At 43.5% G+C, this 13,333-nt stretch overlaps 1 protein-coding gene across 4 annotated transcripts in view; it reads right to left on the reverse strand.

Moving 5' to 3' along the window:
• The window catches only part of casz1 (castor zinc finger 1), a 520,923-nt gene that overhangs the window by 414,922 nt on the left and 92,668 nt on the right, over positions 1 to 13,333 (reverse strand). For 3 of the 4 annotated variants that reach the window (XM_070860582.1, XM_070860578.1, XM_070860577.1), the window contains one exon: positions 10,026 to 10,152. The exons of the other annotated variant lie outside the window; for it this stretch is intronic. The gene's annotated coding sequence lies outside the window, so the exon portion shown is untranslated. The remainder of the gene's footprint in view (positions 1 to 10,025; positions 10,153 to 13,333) is intronic. 4 annotated transcript variants of the gene reach the window in all.

Consider the following 13,333-nt stretch of genomic DNA (forward strand, 5'->3'; position numbering starts at 1 on the left):
AAACCAAAACACGAGCACTGTGCAGTAGTCCAATAAACCATCCCGGTTCTCATTCAATCCCAATCACAAAGTCCAATGGGCCAACCAAACCTCTTTCCATTACTCTCTACGTACAGAATTCCAATGCACCAAACCATTTTCCATCTGTTCCCACTGTGTCAAATTCCATGATTCAGGAATAACTAGATGGCCCTGATTTAAGCACAACCTTTTTCCCAATCTTTCACATTTGTGCTGCTCATCACTGTGACAATGCTCAGTCCAGCATTTCACTAATAGCCTCTTGTGAAACATTAATGTTGGATAGTAATGGGGCTTGAATTTACATTCCGTTTCATCCGGTCTGATTAATTGGGCCAGGGTACAAATATTTCAATTTGGCCCCGATTCACTTTATTGTTTATAAATTGTCTGTAGAAATTCTGATCCAAGCACCGTTGTTTTTAGCAAATGAGTTATGTATTTATTGGGATTCAGCTGTACAAATGACGGTGTAAGTATAATGAACAGGTAGTGTCAATCATAAGTGTAGTGTGATGAGGGTATGTGGCATTTCGCCAGGGGGTATATCCATGTGTACAGCACTCTCAGGCTTTCCTCTACACAAATGAATAAATGGGTGCAGCACGGGTCACTTTTAATGAAATTACAGCAATTATGTAAATCTACTATCCAAATACAGACTAAATATTACTGGAACATCTGGGTGGGAAATCAGCTCTGTGCAGTTCATTCCATGTTGCTGGCAAGTATTTATTTCATCGACAACAAATTGAAACAAAAAAATAAACTATCAATTGTTACATTAATTCTACGTTAATTGAAAACATTTGGCCGGGAATTCCTTGTGCTATGAAGACCTAATTCAGAGTTTGCTCTAGCCGTACTCACAGGGATGGGCAAGAAATGCTGGCCGTGCCAGCCCGTCACGGATTTTTAAAAAGTCACACTTCCGTACAGTCCCATTCTGCTCAGTCGTATCCAGCATTGTCCTGGTAAGTCCAACAAAGAACGTTTACAGCATTCCTCCGTGGTATGAGTATTAGAATGCGATGAAGCAAAGAATGTGGGAAGACAGTGAGAACCCCTTCACCACCACCAACACCCGGCCCCAATATTAACCAGGCCCATATTCCATTCATTCTACAGACACTGTGGGACTCCAGTTTCAAGCCAGTTCTGGAACAGAGCACAATATTTCACTTGTGGCGGAGGTGAATATGAAATATTGCCTTTGCTTAGTGTTAAAACATCAGTAATCCTCTGTGACTAATGACACGTTGTAGAACAGATAGCATAGATCTTTCTTAAAGGAACAATTTTGGTTGAACACACGGCAATATAACTGCGTGAATCAGAATCCTCAGCAAGTGAATAAAATCTAGTGACAAATAAATTATTCACTTAACAGGAATTGACCAGGCCAGCGAACAAGTAGAAGAACTGTTATTGGGCCCTGACAGCTTTACAGTCCTTCAGGCAATTTGGGAATGCTCTGAATGGTTACAAATGAAAGTGTGAGTGACATTAATTAAGCCAGGCAATTTAAGCTACAGTATAAACACAGAGCAGAACTCCCTTTGAACATGTATGGTGTACTAGGGACAAAAGAGGTGACAATACTGCCAGTAGACTCCAATGCTGAATGGTATAAGATTAGGCCCTGGCTTTGAGAAGGACAAGTGGCCCATTAACCCCTTGCCACTAAGCCCTCTTGTCAGGTCTTAAGGACAGGACAGCTGTATTCTAAACATTCTAAACCAAACACTCTAGGTGGAAACAATGAGTGTTTTACAGGAGAAAGCTCATCCTGAGTTTTTTTTTTGGTTTCGACATGTTTTGACAACCGTACCCTCATTGACAGAATCCCTCTTTATTGGCCTACCATAATGGTAATTTGAAACTGTCAAACAAAATTAAAGCGATATGACACTTGTTTAAAAACATTCAAGGAATTATAATTGTAACGAAGCTTTATACGGTCTCTTTTACAAATACAAGCGGATTGCTACAAACTCCTGTTTTGAAGGCCTGTAATTAAGGATAGTGGTGGTTTTATTTGGTATACAGCTGTCATAATATTTCATTAAATATATCCTGAACAGCCCTATGACAAGGTTAAGGTGAGTAAAACACTGTTTTCTGCATGTGTTTTCTGATAGTCTTCAATCACATTATCAAAGGACAGCGAACTTCTTTAGCCTTGTGAGGATTAAAATGGCTTTCTTTAAACTGAGTGGAAACTAAAAATCTGCGCTGAAGTTTGCTTTCATTTCAATGCACCGTCGTAATAGGCCTATTATGTAAGGTATGCACTTAGGAAAGAGATGCATTAAGAGATGCACAGTTGGCAAGCTGCTGCCTAAAGTTTACTCCACGACTGTGGAGAAACGACTCAGGACTCAGGAGCGCCTCTGGGCTGATCATCGAGCAAAAAAATACAAGCGTCTATAAAATATAATCTGAAGAGGAAAAATGTTCTTACTTTATTACTTATAAAAGTTTTGTTTTCACCTGTGCTGCTTCACACATAAAGGGCGCGTTAATATTTCGTCAGGCTTTATGCAAAGTAGCTTTCAGTGCTCACCAGAAGATTTTGACAGCCATTTTGAAAATCCCATTAGCGGGGATTAAAGTTAGAAATTATGGTCAGGTACAGATATATATATTACAAACTTGTCACACAGCTAGTTTCAGCTTCTACCGCTCTGAATTTTTTTTTGGCATTCTTTTATTGCAAGAATGCGGATAAATTGTTTCGATGTCGGTAACCAGACTTCATGCTAACCGCATTTTACAGTGAAAGAGACTTGCATTTCTATAGCGCCTTCCACGACCACCGTAGGTCCCAACGTGCTTTACAGCCAATGACGCACTTTTTGGAGTGTAGTCACTGTTGCAATGTGGGAAACGTGGCAGCCAATTTACGCACAGCAAGCTCCCACAAACAGCAATGCGATAATGACCAGATAATCTGCTTTTTTAGTGATGCTGGTTGAGGGATAAATATTGGCCAGGACACCAGGGAGCTGTGAAGGCTGGGTCACTGAATAGATTTAAGGTGGAGATAGATAGATTTTTGAGCGATATGGGAGTAAAGGGTTATAGGGAGAGGGCAGGGAAGTGGAGCTGAGTCCATAATCAGATCAGCCATGATCTTATTGAATGGCAGAGCAGGCTCGAGGGTCCAAATGGCCAACTTCTGCTCCTATTTCTTATGTTCTTATGATAACAATGACCCATTCACTACTTTGCTTCAGTTCATTCCTGAAGTGAAAATTAAAAAATATATTTACACTTAATAATGCCTTGAGTAACTGCAATTAAAATAAACTTGGATGAGCCTGTGACAATTTATTAATATAAATGATTATTTTCAGAGCACTGATGGAGCCAGTCCTGGAGATTGACTGAAGTCGGAAATTAGTCGCAGTCCCCACACCTGAATAAATTATGCAAATAAGAACCGATGAATAACAAAAATGTATTCCACTCTCGGTACCCTCGGCATTAATAAATATACATTGTAGTATACAGACTAATGCATTTAGGGCAGAAATGATGTTTTATACATACAACAATAGGGCAGTTCAGGACAGCATTGGATGGACTATCATGGCCAACTTCCCAATAAAAGTAACATGCTACATCACCACACAAAGCAGGAAGACTGCAGGTTGGATTTCTGATCCTATAATGTCCTTACTGCTCCTGACAAAGGGCAAGGGTGGGGAGGATCGGCCAGGCATCCTGCAGCTGACTGCTATCCGGTTTCGCCCGGCGGGAAAGCAGGGCGTGGGGGAACATTAGGTGAGGACAGGGTTAGACAGGGTAGATGCAAGGAGGATGTTTCCCCTGACTGGGGAGTCTAGAACCAGGGGTCACAGTCACAGGATAAGGGGTCGGCCACTTAGGACTGAGATGAGGAAGAATTTCTTCACTCAGAGGGTGGTGAATCTTTGGAATTCTCTATCCCAGAGGGCTGTGAATGCTCAGTCGTTGAGTATATTCAAGGCAGAGATCGACAGGTTCTTGAATATTAAGGGAATCAAAGGATTATGGAGACAGTGCAGGAAAATGGAGTTGAGGTTGAAGATCAGCCATGATCTCATTGAATGGCAGAGCAGAGGCTGAATGACCTACTCCCACTACTATTTCTTATGTTCTATGTTCTATGCTCAGCCTGATGCCACCACAGTTCAATAGCCTGTTCACACTCACTGCCGAGGCTCAAGCATGAAGTGCGCCCACGTGGCCAGGGACTGCCAGCACGAGCACTGCCTTCAAAAGAGGAGAACATTGGCACAAAAAGAGTAACAAAATCCAGCCCTGTCTGTTGGGATGTTGTAACTGGTAATTGGGGGGAGGTTTAGAGGGGAGCTGAGGAGAACTTTCTTCACCCAGAGGGTGGTGGGGGTCTGGAACTCCCTGCCTGAAAGGGTGGTAGAGGCAGAAACCCTCACCACATTTAAAAAGTACCTGGATGTGCACCTGAAGTGCCGTAACCTACAGGGCTACGGACTAAGAGCTGGAAAGTGGGATTAGGCTGGATAGCTTTTTGTTGGCTGGCGTGGAGATGTACAAACCGGACGGGTTGCGCCTCAACAGCGCCGGGACCAATATCCTCACGGGTAGTTTTGCTAGTGCTGTTGGGGAGAGTTTAAACTAGCTTGGCAGGGGGATGGGAACCTGAGAACGAATTCAAAAGGGAAGGAAGTAAAGCAGAAATTGGATAGCAAGAATCTAGAAAGTGAATCTGTAAGAGAGGAAACAGGGCTTAGTATGTAGTAAGCAAGGAGGTCTTCCTGTGCTGATTGGTATATACTTTAATGCAAGGAGTATAGCGAATAAGGCGGATGAGCTAAGAGCACAGGTAAACACTTGGGAGTATGACGACATTATAGCCATTACGGAAACATGGCTGAAAGAGGGGCAGGTTTGGCAGATCAATATTCCTGGCTACAGGATTCTTAGACAAGATAGAGAGGGGGGTAAAAAGGGGGGGGTGGGGGTTTGCAGTACTGATTAAAGAAAATATTACAGCGATGAGGAGGGAAGATATGTTAGAGGGATCACCAAATGAGGCCATATGGGTCGAATTGAAAAATAAAAAAGGGGCGATCACACTGCTGGGCGTGTATTATAGACCCCCAAACAGTGGCAGGGAGATAGAAGAGCAAATATGTAGGCAAATTGCTGTGAAGTCCAAAAACCATAGGGTAGTAATAGTCGGGGATTTTAACTATCCAAATATTGATTGGGACAAATTTAGTGTGAAGGGTATAGAGGGTGCGGAATTCTTGAAATGCATTCAAGAGAACTTTTATAGTCAGTATGTAGCAAGCCCAACACGAGAGGGGGCAGTCTTGGATTTAGTTTTGGGGAATGAAGCTGGGCAGGTTGAAGGGGTATTAGTGGGAGAGCACTTGGGTGCCAGTGACCATAATTCAGTCAGATTCAAGTTGGTTATGGATAAAGACAAGAATAGGCCTGGAATAAAAGTTCCGAATTGGGGAAAAGCTAATTTTGCTAAGTTAAGGAGTGATTTGGCCACAGTGGACTGGAAACAGCTACTTGTGGGTAAATCAGTGTCGGAACAGTGGGAGGCATTTAAGCAGGAGATCCGGAAGGCTCAGGCCAAACATATGCCCTTAAAGAAAAAGGCTGGGAAAAATCATTCTAGAGCCCCCTGGATGTCTAGGGACTTACAGGGGAGGATTAAGAAAAAAAGAGACGCTTATGTCATATACCAACGGCTAAATACTATAGAATCTTTAGAGGAATATAGAAAGTTAAGAGGCAAAATTAAAAAGGATATTAGGAATGCTAAGCGAGAGCACGAGAAATTCTTGGCTAGTAAAATTAAAGAAAACCCTAAGATGTTCTATAAATATATTAAGAGTAAGAGGGTAACTAAAGAAAGGGTAGGGCCTATTAGAGACCATGAGGGTAATCTTTGTGTGGAGGCGGAAGATGTTGGGAGGGTTCTTAACAAATACTTTGCATCTGTCTTCACAAAAGAAAGGGGCAAAGCAGATACTGCTATCGAGGAGGAGTGTGATATTCTGGATGAAATAAATATAGTGAGGGAGGAAGTATTAAGGGGTTTAGCAGCTTTGAAAGTAGATAAGTCTCCATGCCTGGATGAAATGCATCCCAGGCTGTTGAGCGAAGTAAAAGAGGAAATAGCAGAGGCCTTGACCATCATTTTCTTGTCCTCTTTGGATCTGGGCATGGTGCCAGAGGATTGGAGGACTGCTAATGTCGTGCCCTTATTTAAGAAGGGAGAAAGGGATAAGCCGAGTAATTATAGGCCTGTCAGCCTAACATCAGTGGTGGGAAAATTATTGGAAAAAATCCTGAAAGACAGGATAAATCTGCATTTGGAAAGGCAAGGATTAATTAGGAAATGTCAGCACGGATTTGTTAAGGAAAGATCGTGTCTGACTAACCTGACTGAATTTTTTGAGGAGGTAACCAAGAGGGTCGATGAGGGTAGTGCGTATGATATAGTATATATGGACTTTAGCAAAGCTTTTGATAAGGTCCCACATGGTAGACTGGTCATGAAGGTTAAAGCACATGGGATACAGGACAAAGTGTCAAGTAGGATCCAAAATTGGTTTGGAGGTAGGATGGATGTTTTCAGTGGGGTTCCACAGGGCCCAGTACTGGGACCCTTGCTTTTTGTGGTATATATTAACGATTTAGATTTAAATATAGGGAGTATGATTAAGAAGTTTGCAGACGACACTAAAATTGGCTGTGTGGTTGATATTGAAGAGGAAAGTCATGGGCTGTAGGAGGATATCAATCTACTGGTCAGGTGGGCAGAGCAGTGGCAAATGGAATTTAATTCAGAGAAGTGTGAGGTGATGCACTTTGGGAGGGCTAATAAGGAAAGGGTATATACATTAGGCGGTAGGCCAGTTAATAGTGTAGATGAACAAAGGGACCTTGGAGTGCTTGTCCACAGATCCCTGAAAGTAACAGGCTAGGTGGATAAGGTGGTTAAGAAGGCATACGAAATGCTTGCCTTTCATTGGCTGAGGCATAGAATATAAGAGCAGGGAGGTTATGCTTAAACTGTGTGGTTAGGCCACAGCTGGAGTATTGCGTGCAGTTCTGGTCGTCGTATTATAGGAAGGACGTGACTACACTTGAGAGGGTACAGAGGAGATTTACTAGAATGCTGCCTGGAATGGAGAATCTTAGTTATGAGGATAGAGTGGATAGGCTGGGTTTGTTCACATTGGAACAGATGAGGTTGAGAGGAGACTTCATTGAGGTGTGCAAAATATTGAGGGGCCTGGACATAATGGATAGTAAGGGTCTATTTCCATTGGTGGAGGGGTCTATTACGAGGGGGCATAGTTTTAAGGTTGTTGGTGGAAGGTTTAGAGGGGATTTGAGGGGGTGCTTCTTTATGCAGACGGTTGTGGGGATCTGGAACTTACTGCCTGGAAGAGTGGTAGATGCAGAAACCATCACCACTTTTAAGAGATGGTTGGATGGGCACTTAAAGTGCAGTAACCTGCAGGGTTACGGACCTAGAGCTGGTAATTGGGATTAGACTGGATGACCTTTTGTTGGACGGAGCAGATATAATGATAAGTACTGCAGGGAATAGAATACGGCCAGGGTGATCTCCTGGACTAGTTTCGATCGCCTGGATGGGTCGGTGAGAAATTTTCCCAGATTTTATCTCCGTAAATTGGCCTGGGTTTTTATCTGGTTTTTGCCTCTCCCAGGAGATCACATGGCTCCAGTTGGGGTGGAGTGTAGAATGTTTCAGTATAAGGGGTGTTGCAGTGGTGTGAGGCGGACTGATTGGGCTGGGCGCTCTTTGCCTTTCCGTCATTGTTCATAGGTTTATATGTAACCTTTAGGGCTGCTGACCAAGGGCCGTGTGGCTCTTTGTCGGCCGGCGTGGACACGATGGGCCGGAATGGCCTCCTTCTGTGCCGTAAATTTCTATGATTCTATAACATCAAATGGTTGATATTTCGTGAAATGGGCTTGGGATGTCCTGAGAGCGTGAACTCTTTTGCTCAGAGAGACCATCAAGATGTCCGATGTGAGGAATGGAAATATCACAGTGGGGCATGCTGCTGTTGACTGGAGTTTTACTTTGCGTTTGGTTCTTCTTATACCTATAGCACTTGATGCTGAAGGTTAGCATCCAACAGGATATCCCTCACGATGTTCAGCACAAAAATGCACCAAAAATATAAAGCAGAAAGAAGCATCTTTACAGCGCCAGCCATGGCTCAGTGGGCAGCACTCTCGCCTCTGGGTCAGAAGGTTGTGGGTTCAAGACCCACTTCAGTGACTTAAGCACAAAAATCTAGGCTGACACTCCCAGTGCAGTGCTGAGGGAGCGCTGCACTGTCGGAGGTGCCGTCTTTTGGATGAGACATTAAACCGAGGCCCCGTCCGCTCTCTCAGGTGGACGTAAAAGATCCCATGGCACTATTTCGAAGAAGAACAGGGGAGTTATCCCCGCTGTCCTGGGCCAATATTTATCCCTCAATCAACATATTAAAAAAAAACGATTATCTGGTCATTATCACATTGCTGTTTGTAGGAGCTTGTTGTGCACAAGTTGGCTGCCGCATTTCCCACATTACAACAGTGACTACACTCCAAAGGTACTTCATTGGCTGTAAAGCACTTTGAGACGTCCGGTGGTCGTGAAAAGGCGCTATATAAATGCAAGTATTTCTTTTTCTTTATCTATGGAAGTTATGAGGAGAGGATCTGGGTTCTTTTGATGAAGATATGTGCATAGATCCTCACTTAAGACTGGATGTGTTGTAAATGGGATCAACGGTAGGAAAGGAAAGAACCGATTCTCATTGCAAGATGGTAAACTGTGCAACATTTTAAACATGCAAAGAAATTCTACATTAGAAGAATTATTAGGATAGATGCAAAGTGACATCCCATAGAAGTTCAGTTAAACTAATGCCTGCTGTCCATTCAGGGCATTCCGACAATATCTGCTCTCCTAGTGCAACATTAGGAGTAAGTCATTCAGCCCAGCAAGCGTGCTGCATCATTCAGTTAGATCGTGGCTGATCTGCACCTCAACTAATAGGTTCAAGACTGTCATGTACGCACCTCTGAGCATGCTCACAGGTTTGTAGAGCTGTTGCACTGTGAGTGGCTTAGCCAGTCACATGATGCTCACAAGCCTCAATAAAACACCGGCCAGTTGGATCTAGGTCATCCACGATGAGGTATGCAGTTGTGAGCCTGGTGGATGAACTGGTAATGTGTAGTGTGATTGTTAAACCTTTGTTAATAAACCAATTGGTTCTTAATAGCAATGTGTTGCTATGAATCTTTAAGCAAAGAACCCACGAAGCAAATACATTGCAAAGACGGATTAGAACCAGGATAGGAAGGGATAGTTTACCTATACCAGCTCTCGATCTGGATCTGTTTGCAGCCTTGCTCCATCTTGCGGCCCCTTTAAACATTATTTCAAGATTTGCCACAATGGTGTTAATGGGAATACCGGCTGTACTGCCCTCCACTGTGACCATTCCTATTCCTCTTTGGTTGGAGATGGGTTTCTTAAAGCCTTTGTTACGTTTTTTTTGAAGGACTCAGACAAGAGATGTCACAAAGAAACCCACTGCAGAAAATGGGCTGACCCAGCCCAAAGCAGCTGATTCCAATTAAAATGATACAAATAATATTCAATCTGACCAGATGTGATATATTCCCTGCCCTCAATATTATTCTCAGTGCAGAATTCAAACTCCTAATTCTTATAATTCTGTAATGCAGAGGAAAGCTATTAAGTGCCCAATGTCTTGGCAAAGCAGTTTTATGTATTTAAAAAATACTGCTCATATTATGCAAAGTTAAGACCAATCATTGTTTCCATTTGTATATTACAGCAGGCTATTGACTAATTCTCTGCCATTAATAATTTTCCTCCGTACTGTGCTTACGACGCGAATGCAGCTTCAACAAATAATCTATTGGGTCGACGGTGATCTGTGAAGTCTTACCTGGTCTTCACTAGTTGTACCCAAGCCTCATACAGCTCTTACGTTAGAGGAGGTTGTTCTGCACTAACCAATGCTGGTGTCCATGTTACATCCACGACAGACTACAAACAGATAAATATTTCTTCATCTGTGGGGGAAAATGTTTTGTAAAATTACTATTCGATTGTGGCATTTTGAAGTTCCACTCAATGGGTCAAATGACTGAACACGGAGGATGTCCAACTGATTTCAATGTCTGGGGGTGGGATTGCCCGATCAGAACCTCATGGGTCAGAATGTTCCTGTCCGTATTGAGTGGGCTGCAGCTATTTACGGACACCACCAGTCATTGGCCGAGGCACCAGCCACAGTGGGGTGCTTCGGGGAGAGGGGGCGGGAGGGGAGAGGGAGACACTTCTGATAAATTTTGGAAAATCTGAAAGAATATTTAAAGGAGCTGTGCCTCAGTGGGTAGCACTCTCGCCTCTGAGTCAGAAGGTTGTGGGTTCAAGTCCCACCCCAGGGACTTGAGCACAAAAATTTAGGCTGACACTCCCAATGCAGTGCTGAGGGAGTGCTGCACTGTCAGAGGAGCAATGCTGAGGGAGTGCTGCACTGTCGGAGGGGCAGTGCTGAGGTAGCGCTACACTGTCGGAGGGGCAGTGCTGAGGGAATGCGGCACTGTCGGAGGTGCCGTCTTTCAGATGAGACGTTAAATCGAGGCCCTGTCTGCCCTCTCAGTTGGATGTAAAAGATCCCATGGCACTATTTCGAAGAAGAGCAGGGGAGTTATCCCTGGTGTCCTGGCCAATAATGATCCCTCAATCAACATAACAAAAAAACAGATTATCTGGTCATTATCACATAGCTGTTTGTGGGAGCTTGCTGTGTGCAAATTGGCTGCCGCATTTCAACAGTGACTACACTTCATTGAACATAAGAATTAGGAGCAGGAGTCGGCCACTTGGCCCCTCGAGCCTGCTCCGCCATTCAATAAGATCATGGCTGATCTGGTTGTAAAAAAGTGCATAGGGACGTCCTGAGGTTGTGAAAGGCGCTATATAAATGCAAGTCTCTATGATTCCTAGGACATCTTGTTGGTCCCCAATATGTTCCCCCCCCCACCCCCCCCCCCCCCGCAAGCCCTCAACTAAAGGAGGGAATCTGTGGGTTCGGCTGTTAGTTATGAGGGATTTACAAGACAAACTAAAGCAGTGAAAAATATTAAAGTAAACCATTTCTGAAGCCTGAGGTGGAGACAGTGTCAAACTGGAGGGATATGACTTGTGCCTATCGAGAGACTAATCTAACCTTTCCTTAGAATCAGATGAATAACTTGCTGAGATATGTAATTCTTTTATTGGTAACAAAAATGAAGAACTGAAAAGGTTAGGTAAGTTAGATCCCTGTAATGTTATCAAACTGATGGTGATGGATGGAAGCCGTTATGTCTTCCTGGTGTTTGCCAGAATCATTTTGCTACAATATTTGCATTAGAAGAAAATTTAGATGCTCAGAGTCTGACAGCTGATTCCCATCCAGAGTCATTTAGATATCAGCTGAAATTATTCATTACTGGTATTTCCGATATAATGATAGATGCAAACTGTGCATATTGTCACCATACTCCATCCCACAAAGAACAGCACAGTTTGAGTCATCTACTGGTGGGCTGAGAGTGGGAAATATCAAAGAGAGGAGCCATTTTGTCAGGAAAACTGAAAATTGATCCCATTAATTATTCCAAATATGTCTCGTTAGTATTATCTTGATCAAGAGGTCCAAACTAATCAATAATTGAGCCGTTGCCTCAACCAGGAATGACAAGGATTTGGTAACCCTTGCAGAATTCATTGCCTCCACAATCCCCCCTGACAGAAAATGCATTGAGTGTTAGAAGAAAAGAATTAAGAGATGACCCAGAAGACCAAATGTTCCGCAATCGTCCACCTCAAGCTCTAGTTACCAAAGCAAGGTCAAAAACCACTGCTCCTCTATCCCTCCTGGCCCCACCACCCTGCACCACCCCACCCTCCAACATCCCCCCCCGCCAGCCCACCCTGTAATGTATGCATCTGTGAGTATGCTCACAGGTTTGTAGAGCTGTTGCATTGTGAGTGGCTCAGCCAATCACGTAATGTTCACAAGACTCAATAAAATCCCAGCCAGTTGGGTCTAGGTCATCCACGATGAGGTATGTAGCTGTGAGCCTGGTGGATGAACTGGTAACGTGTAGTGTGATTGTTAAACCTTTGTTAATAAATCAACTGATTCTTAATAGCAATGTGTTGCTATGAATTCTAAAGCAAAGAGCCCACGAAGCAAATATATGCCGCTCCCCCCCCCCTGCCCGCGCCACAACCCCCACCCTTCAGATCAGTTTCAAGTACCTTTCTGAACAAATCAGGACAAAATTAACCAAGAGTTCACAAATGAGACTTCCTAAAATTCCGGGAAACATAAGAATTAGGAGCAGGAGTCAGCCATTCGGCTCCTCGAGCCTGCTGTGCCATTCAATCAGATTATGGCTGATCTTCTACCTCAACTCCACTTTCATGCACTATCCCCATATGCCTTGCTTCCCTTAATATCCAAAAATCTATCATAAGAACATAAATAATAGTAGTAGGAGTAGGCCATACGGCCCCTCGAGCCTGCTCCACCATTTAACACAAAAGGATAGTATGCAGGTACAGCAAGGTGTTATAAAAGGGGTCTAGTAAGAAGGAGGAACTGAGGGAAATCCTTATTAGTTGGGAAATAGTGTTGGGGAAATTGATGGGATTGAAGGCTGATAAATCCCCAGGGCCTGATGGTCTGCATCCCAGAGTACTTAAGGAGGTGGCCTTGGAAATAGCGGATACATTGACAGTGATTTTCCAACATTCCATAGACTCTGGATCAGTTCCTATGGAGTGGAGGGTAGCGAATGTAACCCCACTTTTTTAAAAAGGAGGGAGAGAGAAAACAGGGAATTATAGACTGGTCAGCCTGACATCGGTAGTGGGTAAAATGATGGAATCAATTATTAAAGATGTCATAGCAGCGCATTTGGAAAGAGGTGACATGATAGGTCCATGTCAGCATGGATTTGTGAAAGGGAAATCATGCTTGACAAATCTTCTGGAATTTTTTAGGATGTTTCCAGTAGAGTGGACAAGGGAGAACCAGTTGATGTGGTGTATTTGGACTTTCAGAAGGCTTTCGACAAGGTCCCACACAAGAGAGTAATGTGCAAAGTTAAAGCACATGGGATTGGGGATAGTGTGCTGACGTGGATTGAGAACTGGTTGGCAGACAGGAAGCAAAGAGTAGGAGTAAATGGGTAC

This window comes from Pristiophorus japonicus, chromosome 18 (assembly GCF_044704955.1).
Source record: "Pristiophorus japonicus isolate sPriJap1 chromosome 18, sPriJap1.hap1, whole genome shotgun sequence".
Taxonomy (NCBI): Eukaryota; Metazoa; Chordata; class Chondrichthyes; family Pristiophoridae; genus Pristiophorus; species Pristiophorus japonicus.